We start from the raw sequence: 20,348 nt of genomic DNA, 5'->3' as shown, positions 1-20,348 counted from the left end.
TTGATGATATGACGTTCGTTCTTCTGGTCTAAAACTTTTCGAATCTATTTTTTCTCTTTGAGAATTCGATTTATGATGTAGAAAAGTATTGTAGTTTACCTCAATGCATGATAATGCACCTTCGCCTGTCTCCGATAACAAGCTGCATTCCTATCGCACAGCGCAGTTTGTAGTGCAATCCTCACTCAGTTTTTTGTTCCACTGTAGCGAGAGTTTAAAAAAAGGGGGTGTGGAGTATCATCTTTGTACATTGGACCCAGCCACCCATTGGCGTGGGCAAGGCAATAACATCCACGCCTAAGTAGGGATACCATCCGTTCTGATGTAGAAGTACGTGTCCTTTCCCTATTTTGAGATCTTATTTGGGCGTCCTGATTTATTTTTCATATTCAAGCATTTGTCCTGATTTTCTTAAGATATTCAAATTTCTAGTGTGGCAATAACATGCAGTATTTTTGAAAATCGGTAACTTTTTTCGGTTCCAGGACATAATATTGATGAAGAGACGAGAGAAATCGTCTAGGCGTTGTAACCGTTAAACATCTGGCAGTTTAAGTTTACGTGTGCTCAATTATCAAGGTACCTGCCTAATAATTCAAAGTTGCTTAGACGAAATAGCACATTCGGTGGAATGAAACCGGCTCAAAACCATGAAATCGAAAATCACTTATAGCAAAACTTTTGAGCTCAACCAATCAGGACTTTAGAAACTTTTAATTCGCCACAAAAACAAGAGTTAGTATTTAATCACAGGCAAGATCGGGCACTCAGCTGACAAATAACTAAAACATGTAATGTGACATTCTGTATTGAATGGAAGTATTGAGTACTTCGTTGGGCGAGATTTGCATTTACTGCATGTAGTGCATCAGACAAAATGTTGCGCGACAAGTTCAAGCGTCATTATTATGTTACCTGATATCCTACCAGATACGCCAAGTTACATTGCAATATAGTTTACTACACATAACATTATTTTCTCTTGTAACGACGACGACGACGACGACGACGATGACGACGCAACACACCACGCGCTCCGAGAACTGCTGGCCGATGACCGACGACCAAAGCCAAAGTGGAGCGCATGTAGCAGAGCAGGAGCACCAGCCAGCAGTTTGCTATCAAACCTCGGCCGACAAAGAAGCTAACCGCCAGTAGAGAAACTCCGCGCAGCACACATCAGCAATCGATATATCCCAGTGTAGTGTACAATACTTAGTGATTTCACACATTCGCAAAAGCTTCCTCGACAGTCTAGAGCCTAGTAGTATATAGCCAGTAGTAGTTATTATTCAAGCGGAAAATTTGGTTCATCGTTAAACAGGGTCTTGAAAGGTGATTTTCTGAGAAAAAGCATTTTCTTTTGCCAGAAGCTCTCTGGTCTGTCTTGTCACTTTTTTTTTGACTTGTGCAAGAGAGCAGAAAAACGAGGTCCTTCCATCAATTTTACTGTGCTAATCTGTGTAGCCTCGCGTAATCAGCCACAATGTATCCTTGCCCTCGGTTACGGCGAAGGAAAATCTAACTGGCGCCTGTGTGTGAGTCTGGGTTGTGAACCTGTGTTAGTGTCCAACTAGTAGACCAAAGGCGCTGATTTGCCGTTGTCTATTCGGTTTGATATCTTTTTTTTTTTACTCGTCATATGCGCAAGAACTAGTTTAATTATATTGTTAATAGGTTATATGCGTTGCCAAGTGTGATTAAACTGCAAGTGTCGCTCGCAAGTATTTCAGTCAGTGTTGGTGGTTCTTCCGCACCGAACAAGCAACAAACCGAAGAAAGAGAGTACGTCAGTGTGGTTGCTTTCGCTCTCGTTTGTTTGTGTATAACTGTAAACTGCTGTGATCAGGGATGCCAGATATGCAGACAAAGACTTTCTGTGTTTTGGTGTAAACAAAGTTATTTTTCCAACAGAATTTCTACAGACATTCATTTTTTCATAGATATTTTGTATAGCAAAGCAACCACTGAATTTTTAATCTAGTAGTATTTTCAACTGTGTCAGATGAGAAATGTGATTTTTCTAATATGGAAACACTAGTGATAACATCGACATTCAAATCTTAGAAAATTTGTTTATCATCCGGTTAAGGTTGACTTTCTTAGTAACTTCGAAACAGTATTTTAGGATAAAAAGGAATACAGAATACAAACTATTCAAATACGTCATAAAGATTTGTAGAAAAAATCTGGCATCTCTGGCGGTGACCGACGCGAGTGGGAGAGAGAGGTTTTCTTGCGTATTTAAATACGATGCGGTTGGGTGCGGAAGAGCCTGCCAATGTAAAACGCTGAGTGGAATGAGACGCGATACGCAAGCCAGTAAAACGTGACAAGCATCGGCACAGCAGAAAAGAGTGCCGCGTTCGTTTGGTCTATTCTGTACCCGTCGTCGTAGGATCGGACCATCACCAAGTGCCCTGCCGCCCGGAGGACGAAACGAACGTGTGTGCCATTTCTGTCCTGCCTGTGCCGTGTATCACGAATGCGTCTTGCGAAGTTTGTTGTTATTCGTTTGCAGCAGTGTCCAGATTTCAGCCCCGATCCGACAGAAACAAAATCGACAGTTTTCGTGTTATTTTTTCGGTTCGGAGAATTAAGTGCTTCCCGGTAATCTAATCAGCTGCTGGAGTCTACGGCCTTGCTACCGCAGTCGGACCTTAGCTAAGCAAACAGGAACTGGAAAAAGGTCGAAGCGTGCTCTCATTTGTTGCCCCCAAGGAGTCAGGATGTGCGGATTCGGAGTTTTCTAGCATCCCTTAACTGTGATACAGTAAATGTGAGTTGTGTATATTTCACCTTTACCTTTTACTTACATATTTTATGTGAATTAATGGTAGTTACTATTTGTTGGCGAAGTGGGGAAGATTTTCTTGGGCGATTCCGGGCAATACGATGAAAATTTTATTTTTTCTAGGTATGTACCTAATTTAAGATTTTCGATTTTACCAAATGTTGCCCAATCGATTGGTTTTGATAGAGATGCAGTTCTTCACTTTTACAACAATAAATAAAAATATAAGCTATGGAAAATACAAAAAGAAAGAAGAGTTACAGAAAATAACTACAGCTGCAAAGCTGCAAAATTTGAAGAAAACAATATTACAAAGTAGAAAGCTTATCGGATGAAAGAACTTATCGAACAGATTTGCTTGTTCGTTGTAATCTTTTTCTCTGTGCTTCTCAATATTCTTTAGTTTTCTGCATTCCTTAGCTTCATTCTCATTTAGCTGTCTCTCGATTGATGTTGTCCCAATATTTAACTTTGCTACGTGCCTAGTTACTTGGTATTCATTGGTTATCGTTATGGCTATCTAGTTTTTCTACATTTCAGATTCAAATTTGATTTTTCAATTTCGAATTCTGAGTTTTGGATTCCGGATATTGTATTTTAAATACTAGCCTTCAAATACATTTTAAATTTTCTAATTCTAAACTTTATCTATTTGATGGAAAACTCGATTTCAGATTTTTATGTTTCGATTTTGAAATTTTTATTTCCTAATTTGAATTAGATATGATGTCTTTTTTGTCTTTTGCTTTTTTGTATTCCGAACTGGTTTAGGAGAACGATGCTGGTCTAACAAGCCAGTTGTATGTTCGATTCACGGCTTGTGGGAACTCCTCTGTCTGTTAATTGGATCGTGTGAAACTACAGTCTTCGTAAAAAAATTCTTATATTGTAAACTGTTAGAAGCTGAAGATTTAACAAAGTTACTGAAAATAAAATACTGATGCTGTTTATATTCACCACAAATCCCATTGAGCGACGATTCATTGGTGTGATCCATAAGTCTGAATTTATGTGATTAATGAAGTTGTCACATACGCAAACCGAGAACTATTATGTGCCGCTTTCCTGATTACGGTGAATGTCTCATCCACCGTATGGTTGCTTCATTTATCACTAGAAAATATCCTTCGCCATCGCCGAATGGGAACAACATCATCAACTGTGGCATACATCTAAATTTTCTGACTGCAACACCGAATTACAACTTATTTTTTCTTTGTGTTCCACAGTATAAGTGCTCAATAAATATCAATTGCTCATTCCATTCCATAATTCTTTGTCTTTTCTACTCACGCACGAGTAAAAAATCCATCACTACGCTTTTTTTACTTTACGAACTAATTTCATTTTTTGTCATGTTGACTTACGTCCCGTCTGGACGAGGGAAAATTTTTTCTAATTCTAGTCACACCTTCTATTCCCGTTCATTTTCGCATTCCCGCGATAAATTGATGGATAAATGGATAAATTGATCGAACCGTGTATTGCTAATCAGTGACAATCAGCTTTGTTTAGCTCGGCAGAAAACGACGCGGACGGGGAGCTGGTATAGTTTTTTTTTCAGACCCGATCGCATTAGAAATGAATTTTCAATACGCCACTAGGCTCGCGCTTCGGTGGCCGCTTTGTTTTGCTTCTCATATAGGTAGGTTCTTACTCCGCAACGAAAAGACTGCAGTAAAACAATCTCGCCCTTGTGTATATATTTATTTTGGTTTATCTATATCCGTGCATAATCGAATACCAACGAACGAAAAACCATATGATCGGTCGACCTTCGCTTGCGCGGAAAACTTGTTCCCGTGCCTTGTTGTGGGGATTTGGTTGGCCGTGTTTGTGTTTTGGTCGAAGATAAAAGAAATGCATCGTTACTTTTTTATTACATGTATTATTCCTATACTTATCACACGTAACTGCATACTTTGTTTCATTGCCCTCATCAAAAAAACGTTTCAGCGTATGACTCGAATACCAATCGATTCATGTATATATTTTGATGGTACCAGGAGTTTTTTTTGTTTAGATTTGCATTTTATGTGATAACTTAGTTATTTAATCGAATTTACGGGTTTTGTTACATTCAGCACACTCAAATAACTTTTTAACTCTTTGATGCTTTCTCCCCACCGTACGATAGTGTAATGTGTTGGTATTGTTGGACCAAGTTGAACTATTTTTAAGATTTCTTTTGATTTTCACAAATTCGTAGGTTATCATAGAACTTCTGAAATCTGTCCCTTTTAACGCTACAAAAATGTTGTATTTTCATGTAGTTATAACTAAAAAAACTCAATTAATTCACCTAGCGGTGAAACCCAGCTATTCCTTTTTGAACTTATTATTTGTTAAAATAGATTTACATGAACACTTCAATTTTCAGAAAAAAAAACACCTTGATAATATTTACTGGATTTATTCCTCACTCAAAATAAAAATTTTTGGTACTCAACAGTGAAACAATATCGAACATTTTAAACATAACATTTTTGGCTGTCCCAAAAAAAATCGATGTTGAAAAAGTCAAGGTGCTCAGCCCTTAATTGAAAGATAATGTTATTTATAGCATTTTTGTAGAACATTTCGACTTTCTAAAAAATCGTTTCCAGGTTGCCCAAACGATATTTATGAAAAAATGGCTTTTTCAAGCTACAAAACCACTCTTCTGCATTTTTTTCAAATCTGTTCGATTCCTAAGTTTTTCCATGTATTTTTTTTATTTTTGTGGGATTATTTTTGGATATTTTGCATGGTTTGGTTCAGCATCACATTCAATTATTTGACTTACAGAGCCCATTGAACATCACAAAAAAGTGAATTTTTCTTATAATTTTCAGATACAACCTTTCAAAACACATTTAAAAAAATTTTTTGATCAAGATCTGAAATTTTTATTGCGAAGCGGGATTCAAGACGAAAATTTACATGAAAAAAGATCCTTGATATCTTATAGGGGGGCTGAGATATTGGCGTTTTTACATGAGATGGAAAACTATGCATTTTCTCAAAAATGACACTTACGCTTTTTTTTTTTTATAAGGGGGGATTTGTTAGTAGCTTAAGTATTTATGATAAATATTAGTAAATAATGAGTATGTGTGTCCAATCACAAATGGTGACTTCTCAACACTGTTAGAAATTTGTAATTTTAATTGTTAGGATTTGTTTGCTTTCGCAATTAGGACTTATCATTCGTAGGGATTTAAACCTACTTGTCAGAAAAGGGGAAGTAAACTTACAACTAACTTAATTGCTAACTTATTGGCTATAAAGAGAGCTTATCGTAGCAATTGAGGATTGCAACGATTTTTGTCGAAAATTGTTAATAATTTTATTTGACATAGCTTCTAATGGTTCAACACCAGTAAGTCTATGTAATTCGAGTGTACCAAACCAAGGAGGACGCTTCAAAATCATTTTCAGAATTTTATTCTGAATCCTTTGGAGCGTTTTCTTCCTTGTTGAACAGCAACTTGACCAGATCGGTACAGCATAAAGCATTGCTGGTCTAAAAATTTGTTTGTAAATCAAAAGTTTGTTCTTTAAACAAAGTTTAGAATTCCTGTTAATGAGAGGATATAAACATCTCGTATATTTGATGCACTTGGCTTGTATACTCTCAATGTGCTCTTTGAAAATAAGTTTTTTATCATAAATTAGTCCCAAGTACTTAACCTTGTCGGACCGACTTAAAATAACCCCATTCATCTTGACAACGTGATTATTGTTTGGCTTGAGGAAAGAAGCCCTAGGCTTATGCGGAAAAATTATCATTTGAGTTTTAGAAGCATTGGGAGAGATTTTCCACTTTTGCAAGTAGGAAGAAAAAATATCTAAACTTTTCTGCAATCGACTGCATATGACACGAAGACTTTTTCCTTTTACGGAAATGCTTGTGTCATCGCAGAACAATGACTTTGTGCATCCTGGAGGCAAATCAGGAAGATCTGAAGTGAATATGTTGTACAGGACTGGACCCAAGACTGAACCTTGAGGCACACCTGCTCTGACAGGAAATCTATCAGATTTTGAATTCTGATAGACAACCTGCAGAGTTCGATCAGTAAGATAATTTTTTAAAATTTTGATTAGGAAAATTGGAAAATTAAAAGTTTGCAATTTCGCAATCAAACCTTTATGCCAAACACTGTCGAATGCTTTTTCTATGTCTGAAAGAGCAGCTCCAGTGGAATAACCTTCAGATTTGTTAGCTCGTATCATATTAGTAACTCTGAGCAATTGATGAGTTGTGGAATGCCCATGGCGAAATCCAAACTGTTCATTTGCAAAAATTGAATTTTCGTTGATGTGTGACATCATTCTGTTAAGAATAATTCTCTCAAACAGTTTACTTATTGAAGAAAGCAAACTGATTGGTCGATAACTTGAAACTTCAGCTGGGTTCTTATCCGGTTTTAAAATGGGAGTAATTTTTGCATTTTTCCATAATTTGGGAAAATATGCAATTTTGAAGCAGTAATTGAAAATTTTCACTAAAAAATCCATTGTGCTCTCAGGGAGATGTTTGATTAGTATATTAAAGATTCCATCGTCACCAGGTGCTTTCATATTTTTGAAATTTTTAATAATTGATTTAATCTCATTCAAGTTAGTTTCAATTATTTCTGCAGGTAAAAAATTCTGGGAAGAAATTAAATCAAATTGACGTGTGACTTCATTTTCAATTGGACTCACAAAATTCAAATTTGAGTTATGAACACTCTCAAACTGCTGAGCAAGTCTTTGAGCCTTTTGTTCATTGGATACAAGAAAACGTTCACCATCTTTTAAAACTGGAATAGGCTTTGAAGGTTTCTTAAGAATCTTCGACAGCTTCCAAAATGGTTTTGAATATGGTTTCAATTTTTCAACTTTAGTCTCAAAATTTTGATTTCTCAGAAGAGTAAATCTATGTTTAATCTCTTTCTGTAAATCTTTATAAATAGTTTTAAAAACAGGGTCACGAGAACGTTGATATTGACGTCTGCGGACATTTTTCAAACGAATTAGAAGTTGAAGATTTTCGTCAATTATTGGTGAATCAAATTTCACTTGAGCCTTTGGAACAGAATAATTCCTGGCATCAACAATTGCACATTTTAATGCTTCCAAAGCGGAATCAATATTCACTTCGTTTTGCAAATCAAGCTCATTATTGAAATTTCTCTCAATATAATTTTTGTATCTTTCCCAGTTAGCTTTGTTATAATTAAAAACAGAGCTCATAGGGTTTAAAACTGATTCATGTGATAAAGAAAAAGTTATTGGAAGATGGTCAAAATCAAAGTCAGCATGTGTGATCAAATCACTACATACATGACTTTGATCTGTCAGCACCAAATCAATTGTTCAAGGGTTTCTTACAGAAGAAAAGCATGTAGGACTATTCGGAGACAAAATAGAATAGTATCCTGAAGAACAATCATTGAATAAAATTTTGCCATTGGAATTACTTTGAGAATTATTCCATGAACGACGTTTAGCGTTAAAATCGCCGATTATGAAAAATTTCGAACGATTTCTGGTGAGTTTTTGTAAATCACCTTTGAAATAATTTTTAAGCTCGCGTGTGCATTGAAATGGTAAATATGCTGCGGCAATAAATAAAATCCCAAGTTCAGTTTGAACTTCAATTCCCAAATTTTCAATAACTTTCGTCTCAAGATGGGGAAGAGCACGATGTTTAATTCGGCGATGAATAACAATTGCAACTCCACCGCCGGAACCCTGAATCCTATCATATCTATGAACCACGTAATTGGGATCATATTTTAATTTTATGTTAGGTTTCAAAAATGTTTCAGTAATAATTGCAATATGCACATTATTTACTGTTAAAAAATTAAAAAGCTCATTCTCATTGGCCTTCAATGAGCGAGCATTCCAATTTAATATTTTAATTGTTTTATTTAAAATCATTGCTAAATTTTAAATTAGAAACAATTTTAATAGTAAAATTTGTGCCTATTTGAATGGCTTCAAACATTGATTTTGCCTGCAACATGGCGTTCATAAGATCGAACATTGCCTGTTGCAAAAAAATGACACTTACGCTCAATATCTCCATTGCACAGTGTTTTGTTTTGCCGTTTGTGCATATAATTTCCTTAATAGTGATTCAAATGTTGATTATAGCCATAAGCTATGTTCGGAAAAGTTTCAGGATATTCAAAAATGCATCTTTTAATGTAAAAGGATGGGTGATTAATCCACCAATGAGTGAGATAAAAAATTTACTTTTTAATCAGAATAAGATAGACGCAAGGTGTCTTCGACAAAGTTTTAGGTTATCTGAAAACAAGAAACTTTACCGAAGACGTCATGTTTCTATCTCTTACATATTACGAGCAATATTGAGTTTTCAAACAGAAGGCACTAAAAATCACAATTTCCGTTCTAACTTTTTTCGTGGATTTTTCCGAATTTTTAAACCTTCTACTAAGTTATCAGACATCTAAAATTGCATTTGTTTTCTGAACATTGCTATTTTTATCTCCCAAAATAAAACAGTTATTCAACATATTTGTTAAAATGCATAGTTTTCCATCACATAGAAAAAAGCCAATATCTCAGTTCCCCGATATATCAAGTATCTTTTTTCATGTAAATTTTCGTCGTAAATCCCGCTTTGCAATGAGAATTTTATTTCTAGATCAAAATTTTTTTTTATTTGTGTTTTGAAGGGTTTTATCTAAAAATTATAAGAAAAAATATATTTTTTATGATGTTTATTGGGCTCTGGGAGTCAAAAAACTGAATGCAATGCTGAACTGAACCATGCATAATATTTAAAAACAACCCCACAAAAATAAAAAATATATGGTAAAATCTATAAATCGAACAGAATTGAAAAAAGTGCAAAAGAGTGAGTTTGTAGCTTTTGGGCAACCTGAAAACAAATTTTTAGAAAGTCGAAATGTTCTACGAAAATGCTATAAATAACATTATCTTTCAATTTAGGGCTGAGCACCTTGACTTTTTCAACACCGATTTTTTTTGGGACACCCTAATGTACATACATTAACACATGCAAATAACATAAAATAAATATGTTCAAAATACAGGGTGTTAGGGAGCTCACTTAAAATCCTTTGAGGTTTGATAGTAGACCCTATTTTTTTCTTGAGAAAAATCCTTCTACGCATATGGCCAAAGTTTAACTACTGCAGAATTATTCTTTTTTTAGTTTTCGGTTATGTTTGCCTTTAACGAGGTCTAGCACAAGAAGTATGATAGCTAGCTCAATTCTGTTGGTTTCGCTGGGAAGCTGAGAAAATCGTATCATCAACAGTGTCTCAAAAACGTCGGATTACATAGAATGAGAAACACGTAGAAAGGAACAAATGTGAAATCAAATGTTTTTAGAGAACTTAACTGCAATTTTCTCTCTGAAATGTGTAATAAGCATGCGTTTTGTTGTTAACTAAATTGAACATTGAAGTCTGCTCTATAAGTTGTTCTTTTACACCAAGCATCTTAGTCTTTTAGTTTAGATTTTCTTTAGCATTTTCTTCCGTTAGCAGAGGTCTTTGCAGCATTTTCTACTGAGCTTAATTTGGAATGAGTTTTGTCTTAAGTTTCATCCATCTAACAATTCACTTTTCGCTGAATTTAGAATCATTTTCTGCTTTACCCTTTTTCTTCAGAACGCTTCTATTCTTCAACCATTTGGCTGAATTTAAATCATTTGCTTTTTTACCTTTTCCTCTCCATAAAATTAATTTCTTAATGTGAACCAAAGAAGAGCGTTCCTAAGCATTTTAAGTTAGTTCGGAATATCTAATTTGCTTCATCCGTTTTCTAGAAACTATTTTAATGTTATTTCAGACGATTTTTTTCTTCTGTTTTTTCTTTACCTGCGAAACATTTTTTGTTGAGCAACTGACAAAACATTTTTTGTTAATTTATGGTCTTTTTTATTTTGATCTTTTCTGTTTAAATATAGCGTCATAAGCCATTATTTTCGTTGTTGACTTTTTCTAGACATCAGTGATGTTTTTCAATCTTTTTGAACTAAATTTAGTAATCATATTTTCTATTTGAAAGAAGTGTTTTCAGATGTTTCAAGCTACATTTACTTGAGTTTTCGTGCATTTAAAATTAAAATTGATATAGTTTGGTATTTTTTCTGGTTAATAGAGATCAATTTTTTAGTTATTGAGGCATTTCTCTGCTCATTCGAACAGTATTCTATTTAATTTTAGATTCATTTCTGAAGATATGTTCGGAACATGCTCGGTTTCGCTCTTTTGCTCTTTGAATGCTCATTAGGCTGTATTTTGTCAAGGAGGCAGAATTCGAACAAGTCATATATAAAGCACTTGTAGAGATGCTCTATCATTACAATTTGTTTAAGCATAATATTGTTGCAATTGCCATTGGTAAAGCGTTAAAGTCAGGCCAACCTTGTAAAACCGGAAGAGTTGCTCTTTTGGTACCTACGAAAATAAAACTACTCTGGCTATAGAACTATAGCAATGTCAACATTACAATGTTCAGACAAATTGTAGAGATAGAGTCTCTCTACAAGTGCTTCATATATGACTTGTTCGAATTCTGCCTCGTTGACAAAATATAGCCTAATGAGCATTCAAAGAGCAAAAGAGCGAAACCAAGCATGGTTCGGGATGATTTTATTCTCATGCTTTTTAGGCCGCGTTTGGAGCCATATTTTTTGGTTAGGTTTTTAGAATTTTCGTTTTGTTTTTCTTAACGTGTTTTTAGGCTTTCAAAGTTATATTCAGGATTACTTTTTTTAGACTGCTTTTAGGGTGTCCTAAAAAAATCGATGTTAAAAAAGTCAAGGTGCTCAGTCCTAAATTGAAAGATAATGTTATTTATAGCATTTTTGTAGAACATTTCGACTTTCTAAAAAATTGTTTTCAGGTTGCCCAAACGTGATTTATGAAAAAATAACTTTTTTCAGCTACAAACCCACTCTTTTGCACTTTTTTCAATTCTGTTCGATTCCCAAATTTTTCCATATATTTATTTTTATTTTTGTGGGGTTGTTTTTGAATATTTCGCATGGTTCAGTTCAGCATTGCATTCAGTTTTTTGACTCCCAGAGCCCATTAAACATCACAAAAAAAATAATTTTTCTAATAATTTTTAGATAAAACCCTACAAAACACAAATAAAAAAAAAAATTGATCAAGAACTGAAATTTTCATTGCAAAGCGGGATTTACAAAGAAAGTTTACATGCAAAAAAATACTCGATATTTTATCGGGGAGCTGAGATATTGGCATTTTAACAGTGATGGAGACAATAATATATACACTAGCAGTGTTCGATCATTTTTCACCGTTGCACACTGATTTCGGTTGTTATATGATGTTATGTTACGTCATTACGATCTGCAGACACTCTTTTTAAAAGAGGAATGGAGAAATAACTGAAGAAATTTCTTTGTTGGTGATTCCGAAAATTTTTTGCGTGAGTTAGTGTTTTTAAAGTGGCGAAAAAAATAAATACACTATTGAGATATAAATATATATATACAAAACAATCCAAATTAGCTTTATTTCTCAACAATCGTTAGCAAAGTGTCCTTTTACGTTACAAAACTCACTTTCAATATTTTGTGGCTTGTCCTTTGTTTTGTAAAACCATATTCAATCTTCGTGGTATGTTTACTATCAGGTTTTCACGAGTAGAAGCTGGACTAACGTTTCACGCTGCCTGTCCGACGTCCCATAAGTCTGTTTTATAACATAATACAACAATTAAAATCAAATCAATTAAAATCAAATATGAAAAATTATCCAACACTGAAAGTGTATTTATTATTTTCTCCATGACTGTGATGGAAAACTATGCATTTTAACAAATATGTTGAATAACTGTTTCATTTTGGCAGTTAAAAAATAAAAATGTTCAGAAAACAAATGCAGTTTTAGATGCCTGATAACTTAGTAGAAGATTTGAAAATTCGGAAAAAATTGCAAAAAAAGTTAGAACGGAAATTGTGATTTTTAGTGCCTTCTATTTGAAAACTCAATGTTGCTCGTAATATGTAAGAGATAGAAACATGATGTTTTCGGTAAAGTTTCTTGTTTTAATATAACCTAAAACTTTGTCGAAGACAAAGTCTTCTTATTCTGATGAAAAAGTAAAATTTTTATCTCACTCATAGGTGGATTGATCACCCATCTTTCTACATTAAAAGATGCATTTTTGAATATCCTGAAACTCCTCCGAACATACCTTATGGCTATAATCATCATTTGAATCACTATTTAGGAAATTATACGCACAAACGGTAAAATAAAACACAGTGCAATTATTGAGCTTTAGTGGCATTTTTGACAAAATGCATAGTTATCAGTTCTTGATCAGACAAACTTTTTATATGTGTTTTGAAGGGTTTTATCTGAAAATTATGAGAAAAATTCACTTTTTTGTGATGTTCAATGGGATTTGTGAGTCAAACAATTGAATGCGATGCTGAACCAAACCATGCAAAATTTTCAAAAACCACCCCACAAAAATAAAAAAAAACATATGGAAAAATTTAGGAATCGAACAGAGTTGAAAAAAGTGCAAAAGAGTAGGTTTGTAGCTGAAAAAAGGCATTTTTTCATAAATCACGTTTGGGCAACCTGAAAACAATTTTTTGGAAAGTCTAAATGTTCCACAAAAATGCTATAAATAACATTATCTTTCAATTTAGGCTGGGCACCTTGACTTTTTCAACATTGATTTTTTTGGGACAGCCTACTGCTTATAGATTTTTCAGTGTAAACTTGTGTTTTTGGAGAGGTTTAAGAATGTTTCGACGTCAATTTCTGGATAAATTTTTAATAATAGTTTTTGGCCTTTTGCTGGCGTAAAATCAATTTGAACTCAATTTGTGTTTTCCTTTTTTTAATGATTTACCTGTTTTCCTGAAATTAAAAAAAAATATATTTTTTATATTCTGGTTAATATGTTTTTAATCAGTATGCTACGTTTTGTTTTACTCTTCTACCTTGTGGGATTTTTTTTAAGAAAGAGCCCTCCCCTTGGCTAAATTTGATAACTTTAAAATAAACATAAACACAAAAGAATTCGAAATTTGTATCAGCTTAAATAAAACCACAGAAATAACCATTTTTCGACTTTTCGTTGTAAAAAAATGTCCACGTGGACAAAGAGGGGGGAGGGGGTTTGGTGAATGTCCACGCTTGTCCACGAGGGAGGACGGAGGGGTCTAAAATGACGGTTTTTGTGTCCACGTGGAATGTGGACAGTCCCTAGGACCAATATCGATCACCCTTCACTATTGCGCTATGCTCCACACTCGCCTCGATCAACCACACACGCTGCTTTCTGAAAGTTATTTTTGTAATTTTTTCGAAACTGCGTGGACTGCCTCAGGCGCAAGACTAATGGCGAAACCTGTCTCTGCTCAATCTCTCAGCGTCCGGTTCTCTAAATCTGGATTTATTTGATATAAACACGTACTGTATTATTTGGTTACCTTATGTGTTCGTCTTATTTGTACAACCTGCTGATAACATGGTTCGCCGGTGAGTTACGCATATTCAATTTAAGCAGGGCCAGTATAAGAATGATCCATTATAGTACAAAAACAACGCGTTGGATTAGTATCATGCTCTTAGTGATAAATTTTCAATATAGATAAAATAAAACACAAAAAAAGTTCAGAGTTCATTTTACCATCATTAAATTTTGACCTATATATTGTCATCTTCAATGTGTCTAAAAATTCGATTAAAAAATTGACTTTTTGAGATATTACATTTTGTGATATAACATTTTGTGACAATTTGGAAAATTTGACAAAGAAAATTTTTTTACAAAGCACATATGTTTTCTAGAACCGCAATTTTTTACCCGATTAGTCGAAAATATCAGGGTTATAACAAATCTTGATATTTTGTTACGAACTTTCTGTATCAACTTGTGTTCTAAAGTTGGTCTCGTTAATAGTTAATAGTATCATAACAAATTATAGCAAGTTTTGTGAGGTTTTTAGCAGAAAAAGATCAAAATTAGCTAAGCGAGTAAAGGCGCTATACTCTTGGTTTCGAAACCCGAACATAAGAAGGAAATCCCTATGTTCCATCCCGGGAGATTGGTCAACAAGGGAGTGTACTTTCTTAGCTTTGTCACTCCCAACGAATTTTATTATTTCTTACAAACAGATCGGTTGGTACCTACGGATTGTCTCCGTTCTTAGATCATATTGTATTTTATTGCACTACGTAGTAGGCCTGGCCGTTGGCAAGAAAAATGTATGGAAATCATGTTTTTTTTTAATGATGGATATCATTTTCCAGGACCCTTTCAAGTACTGGCTGTTTTAGTGTAGACTAGGCTAGACTAGTAAAAGGTCAGAATTAGTTAGAATGTACAATACCCCATCAAACAAAAATATTAGTATTATACCAAACCTTGATATTTTGTTACGAACTTTTTGTATCAACTTGTGTTCTAAATTTGGTCTTGTTAATAGTTAAAATATCAAAATTCCTATCAAAATTACTTACTGATTATTACAAATTATAACAAGTTTTGTAAGGTTTTTTGAACATTCAAGTGTATGATAACAGAAACCTTTATCATTCTGGCATATCAAGAATATTACAGGCTTTGTTATTTCTAACAAGTTCAGATATATTTGTGTTACCCGTTTGTTATAATCGGTTGATCGGGTACCTACAACTTTGCTCAAGACACCATTTCAATCAAACAAGCTGTTTTTCTGCTATGGAAAATTTTATCTAACGTATGAGGAAAAAAATCCGAACAAACTTTCAATTGCGAATTAAAATCTTGCGCAACATATTTTTCTATAATTGTTTGTTTATTCAAGTAATATAACTCATTAACAAACCTCATAGGAAAAACTCAGCTTCACATCGCGCTGATTTCCTGACCCTCTCGAATACTTGCTTCATAGCTTCCTGAATTTCGGATGTTTCAATTGTTTTGAGCTCCTTCTTGATTTTTTTATCAAACAATTGACGTTTTCTGCGCTTTAACCTTTATGGTAGACCATTAGCTTCAAATTTGCTCAGAAAGTTTCAATAAACAGCTGGGGCATATTTTGCAAATCCGCTAAAGTTGCATTAGCATAATGTACAATTAGCATTAATACAAGGTTTTGCCAAAAAAACTACTTTGTCATTTTTCTGGTTCTTATATTCTAAGCTTTAAACCCATTGCATGCAGATACTTATTCACTGTTTTTGGATCAATCTGAAGCGAATTCATATCGTGAGCCCAGCTCACGATATGAATTCGCCGACCGACCAGGCGTCGATCCCTCAATTTCGCTCGAACTTTGCTCTCTTGTAAAGTGCATTTTCGTCCGGAACCAGATTTTCTTTTGAATGCATTTCCATTCTCGCAGAGTTTGTCAATAATGTATATGATTGTTTTTTTATATCCATGAATTTTTAAAAAAGTGGAACACTTCACTTTTAGATTGTTCTTTATTTCGCTCACAAAAATTGCAAATCAATTTACGACGGTCTTCTTCCGACAACGCCTTTTTCGTAACAAAGCGTCACTTGACAGAATCGACTGGTAGTGTTACCAGTTAGGGTAATCGCTCCATTATTCATCTCAACAGCTTGGTGCACCTATATTCATCTTATTTCTCTCATTTGTCCAATTTACCGTTAAATTTTCACAAATTTTTGGAAGTTAATCTATTTGCTTCTCTATTTTCTCAAGTGGCTGAAAGTTTCACGTTTAAAATATGGTAAAATCTGACGATAAATTGATCAAAAAGGCATGATAAGATGAATATAGGTACTGAGATGAATATAGGAGCGGTTACCCTATATAAAAGTGGATCTTCATTTTGTGGTAAAGGATTTTGTGCAGCACTTCGAAATCGTAGACCAATTTGAAAGTTGTTCGGATTTTTTCCCTCACACGTTATCAGTCACATTTTTGGGTAGGCCCTTTTGAAGCAGCAGTTGTCAGTTCACATGAACAGCGGATATCATAAAATGACCTTATTATCAAAAAGAAACAATTCAGAAAAAGTTTCAGCGAAATCGGAAATGGTCGATCAGGACCAATTTGCGAAGTAGTATGGAATGACTCCAATGTTGCTTTCCCCCATATAATACTTAATGTTATGTAAAATCTCAGATTGTGCAAAAGCAGTTTTCAGACTTCAAATTTTTGCTGGCCTTTTACCCTGCCTTTTCAAAAACTTGAGATTTTGCAAAATTTTGTTATACACAGAAAGAAAACTTTATGTCCAATCGTATATAAAGAGTTGCCTCCATCGCTCATGATAGAAAATTCCATAAATTACATGTAAATTTAAATGACATTGCACATAATTTTCAAACAAAATCGTAGTTTGCGTCAGGGGCAACTGAAACTTGAATGATATAGCACAAAATTTTCAAACAAAATCGTGGCTTACGTCAGAACCAACTGAAATTTTAATGAGAAAATTTTTTACGTAACGTGTAATATTCAAAATTTTTTACTGTGTAGTACATAGAATAACAAACCTTGAAAGTATCGACCGGATCGTAGAACCTCGATACAACGTCCTTCGAAAGGTGGTTGCGGTTCTCGCAAACAGGTTCTTAAAACCGTTGTTTGAAAATAAATTAGATTGCATTGGATTGCTCGGAGGAAAGCCCAACTTTTTTGAGCGTCTGTTTTCTAGGTTAGGGGCGGCTCGCAATAGCGTCTGATGAAACGGGTGGCTTAATTAAGAAATTGTTGTCCCGACCGCTATAGCTAAGCTGACAGCCTCATCACGAAACTCAGTAGCGTGGCTCTAGTAAGGCAACTTACCTGAACAATCACACTATGAATAATCGAGAAAATAAAACTCGGAACTTTCGGCACGGACCTAGGCAACGAAAAACAGACCAACCTCGCATCTTCCCGAGGCCTGGGTACTAGAAGCACCTTTTTCCACGCAAAGTTATTCACAAAGCAACCTGCAGATCTGGAGATTAAACGGAAAAGTGTGTAAATCAGGAACAATCGAGCCGCAGATAAGGACAGACTACCGGCAGAGCTCTAGAAACCCGGAGAATAGGCACTGGCAACGGCACTCCACAGTGTAATGTCCAGATCATGAAAGGAAGAGAGACTACCGGAGAATTGGATGGAAGGAGTTGTATGCCACATCTCTGAAAAAGAACGATTGGCTACAATGCAGCAACTACCGTGACATAACGTTGATTAACGCCACCTACAAAGCCATTTCTCATATTCTACTCCGCCGTCTTTCTCCTTTAACAAAATCACTCGTAGGGCAACACCAAGCGGGCTTCACGCAAGCACGCGCTACTTCGAATCAAATCATCACTCTCCGGTTGATTCTTCAGAAATGCCGGGAGTACAACGTGCCCACACGTCCCGACTTCGTGGACTTCAAGGCACCGTATGATGCAGTCCACTTATTAAAGCTACCTTGGACCGAGTTATGTGTTATGTATGCGTATCGGGGACACTCTCGAATCCCTTCGAAGCGAGCAGAGGGTTGAGACAAGGAGATGGGCTATCCTGCACGCTATTGAACATTGCTCTTGAGGGTGCAATCCGACGAGAGACACGAGACACGAGAGTTTAACTAGCAATTGATGCATCGAAAACCAAGTATATGAAAGGAAGAGGCTCGCGAGAAACCAACATCCGCCTCCCACGCACGGTGATCATGGACGGCGATGAACTCGAAGTAGAAGATGAATTCGTATCCTTGAGATCTCTGGTAACCGCCGACAATAACACATGTAAAGAAATTTAACGACGTATTCCAGCTGGAAATCGGGCCTACTTTGGCCTTCGCAAAACGCATCGATCCAGGACCATACGGCGTTGCTCGAAACTTACGATGTAGCCTCTATGGATTTGAACTAGGACTAAACTCCGACGTTAAAACAATAGAAGATTGGATGACGACAAAGACAAAGTACGACATCCTCTCAGACTAGTTTGTGTGGTGTTAGGCTCTAGAATCAGTAGGGCTATAGTAATGGGACACAGTTCAATGGTTTTTCAAGCAGGAATTCATGCCATTTTTGAATGTGTGAATATTTGTTCAACAAGGAAATACAGATTTGCGAAAATCTGCCTATTTTCTGATAGTCAAGCAGCTTTAAATGCACCTAAAGGTTTTACATGTAAATTGAGGCTAATTGGGAATGTATTCTTACTTCGAAATAGTTGGCAAGTAGGGACGAAGTCACTTTATACTGAGTCCCGTCCATTGTGACATTGAAGGAAATGAAAAAGCCTATATCCTAGCAAGAGGAGGTTCAAATTTTTATTGGTCTGGAACCTTTCTGTGAAGTCCCTGAGTCTGAGGAATGAATTAAGAGTCTGGAAAAAGGCCATGGTAGAATCAAGCTGATCGTCGGGTAATAACGGGTCTGTTAACCGGTCACTGCTCGAGTAGGTATCACCTAAATAAAACTGGAAAAGCTCACTCAACACATTGTCGTTTTTGCCAATTTGAAACTCAAACAGTTCAACATATAGTCTGCAATTGCGGTGCATTGTTCAATCAAAGGGAGTCAATATTCTAAGAAGGGCTACTAGAGCCCCTCGAAATTTGGCATTGTGATCCTGGTAAGGAGACTTCATAAAACGAGTTACGGTTTTCAAACTAGCAAAACGGCGAGACTTCAGCGAACTCCGCATTACGAACCAATTTAAAATGCCTAAGCAAATTGCAAAAAAAGTTTTGCTGGTTCATCCTTTCCTCTGAAACACACTAGAAATCTTATATTTCAGATTATTTTTTCTTTAAATTTCATTCGAGCTTAAATTTTATTCAATTTTTTATTGAAATTGCACATTAAAATCTTTTATGACACATAAAAAAATATTCACCAAATTCGAAAGTAAGTCACTCCAATTACTCCAGTGTCACCACTCGCCTTTCATGAATTTATCGAATGATTAGGTGAACTGAACATATAACTCCGAAGGGTTATATACAAAAACTTTAAATAATATGGGCTCACTTGGTTGAACAAAAATCCAATCATCGAATACTGATTATCACAACGATAACAGTTTATAATCATATGCTTGAATTTTTGTAATTTAATTATTACGTTAATCAAAAACGCAACATTTTCGAGCTGGTTCAGTATATTTCCTCACTGCATCATAAAGGCAATTTGTTGGAAAGCATTTAGTTGTATATACCAATTTTCCTTCGAACCGATTACATAGTATAATGACAAGTAAATTATAATTTGCTGGTATTGTTGGGAATGTCTTTACCTCCGCAGGAGAACGGCTGATCTCGCCCACGGCCAACCAGAAACCTTCTCACTGCGCAAAAACCTCGTTTCCTATGTATCCCACCGAGCGAACAGCTGTTCTTGGAAAAACTTCGTCCATCCACGATGAATGTCACTCGGTTGCCACCGGTTGGCGGAAAAGTTTTCCAACCCCAAAGAGCTTTTCCACCTCACAGTAGCCTTTCGGTGAAGACATTTCCACTTCGTTCGTCTGTGCAGGAGTTTTGTGGATCTGCACGATTGACTGGAAAAGCTCAAACTTGATTCGAGTTGAACAAATTTATCTACAAACAGTTCAACATTACCAG

At 35.3% G+C, this 20,348-nt stretch overlaps 1 protein-coding gene across 4 annotated transcripts in view; it reads left to right on the top strand.

Moving 5' to 3' along the window:
- The first annotated feature begins 1,101 nt into the window (after positions 1–1,101).
- The window catches only part of LOC129731421 (uncharacterized), a 135,495-nt gene continuing 116,248 nt past the window's right edge, over positions 1,102–20,348 (top strand). For 2 of the 4 annotated variants that reach the window (XM_055691409.1, XM_055691410.1), the window contains exons 1-2: positions 1,102–1,335; positions 2,522–2,779. The gene's annotated coding sequence lies outside the window, so the exon portion shown is untranslated. Of the gene's footprint in view, positions 1,336–2,500; positions 2,780–20,348 lie in introns of all 4 variants that reach the window. The other 2 variants (XM_055691411.1, XM_055691412.1) reach the window with 2 other exon arrangements.

The sequence above is a fragment of the Wyeomyia smithii genome, chromosome 3 (assembly GCF_029784165.1).
Source record: "Wyeomyia smithii strain HCP4-BCI-WySm-NY-G18 chromosome 3, ASM2978416v1, whole genome shotgun sequence".
Lineage (NCBI taxonomy): Eukaryota > Metazoa > Arthropoda > Insecta > Diptera > Culicidae > Wyeomyia > Wyeomyia smithii.
The sequence above is the reverse complement of the archived record's forward strand: the minus strand, read 5'-3'. Positions and strand labels throughout refer to the sequence as shown.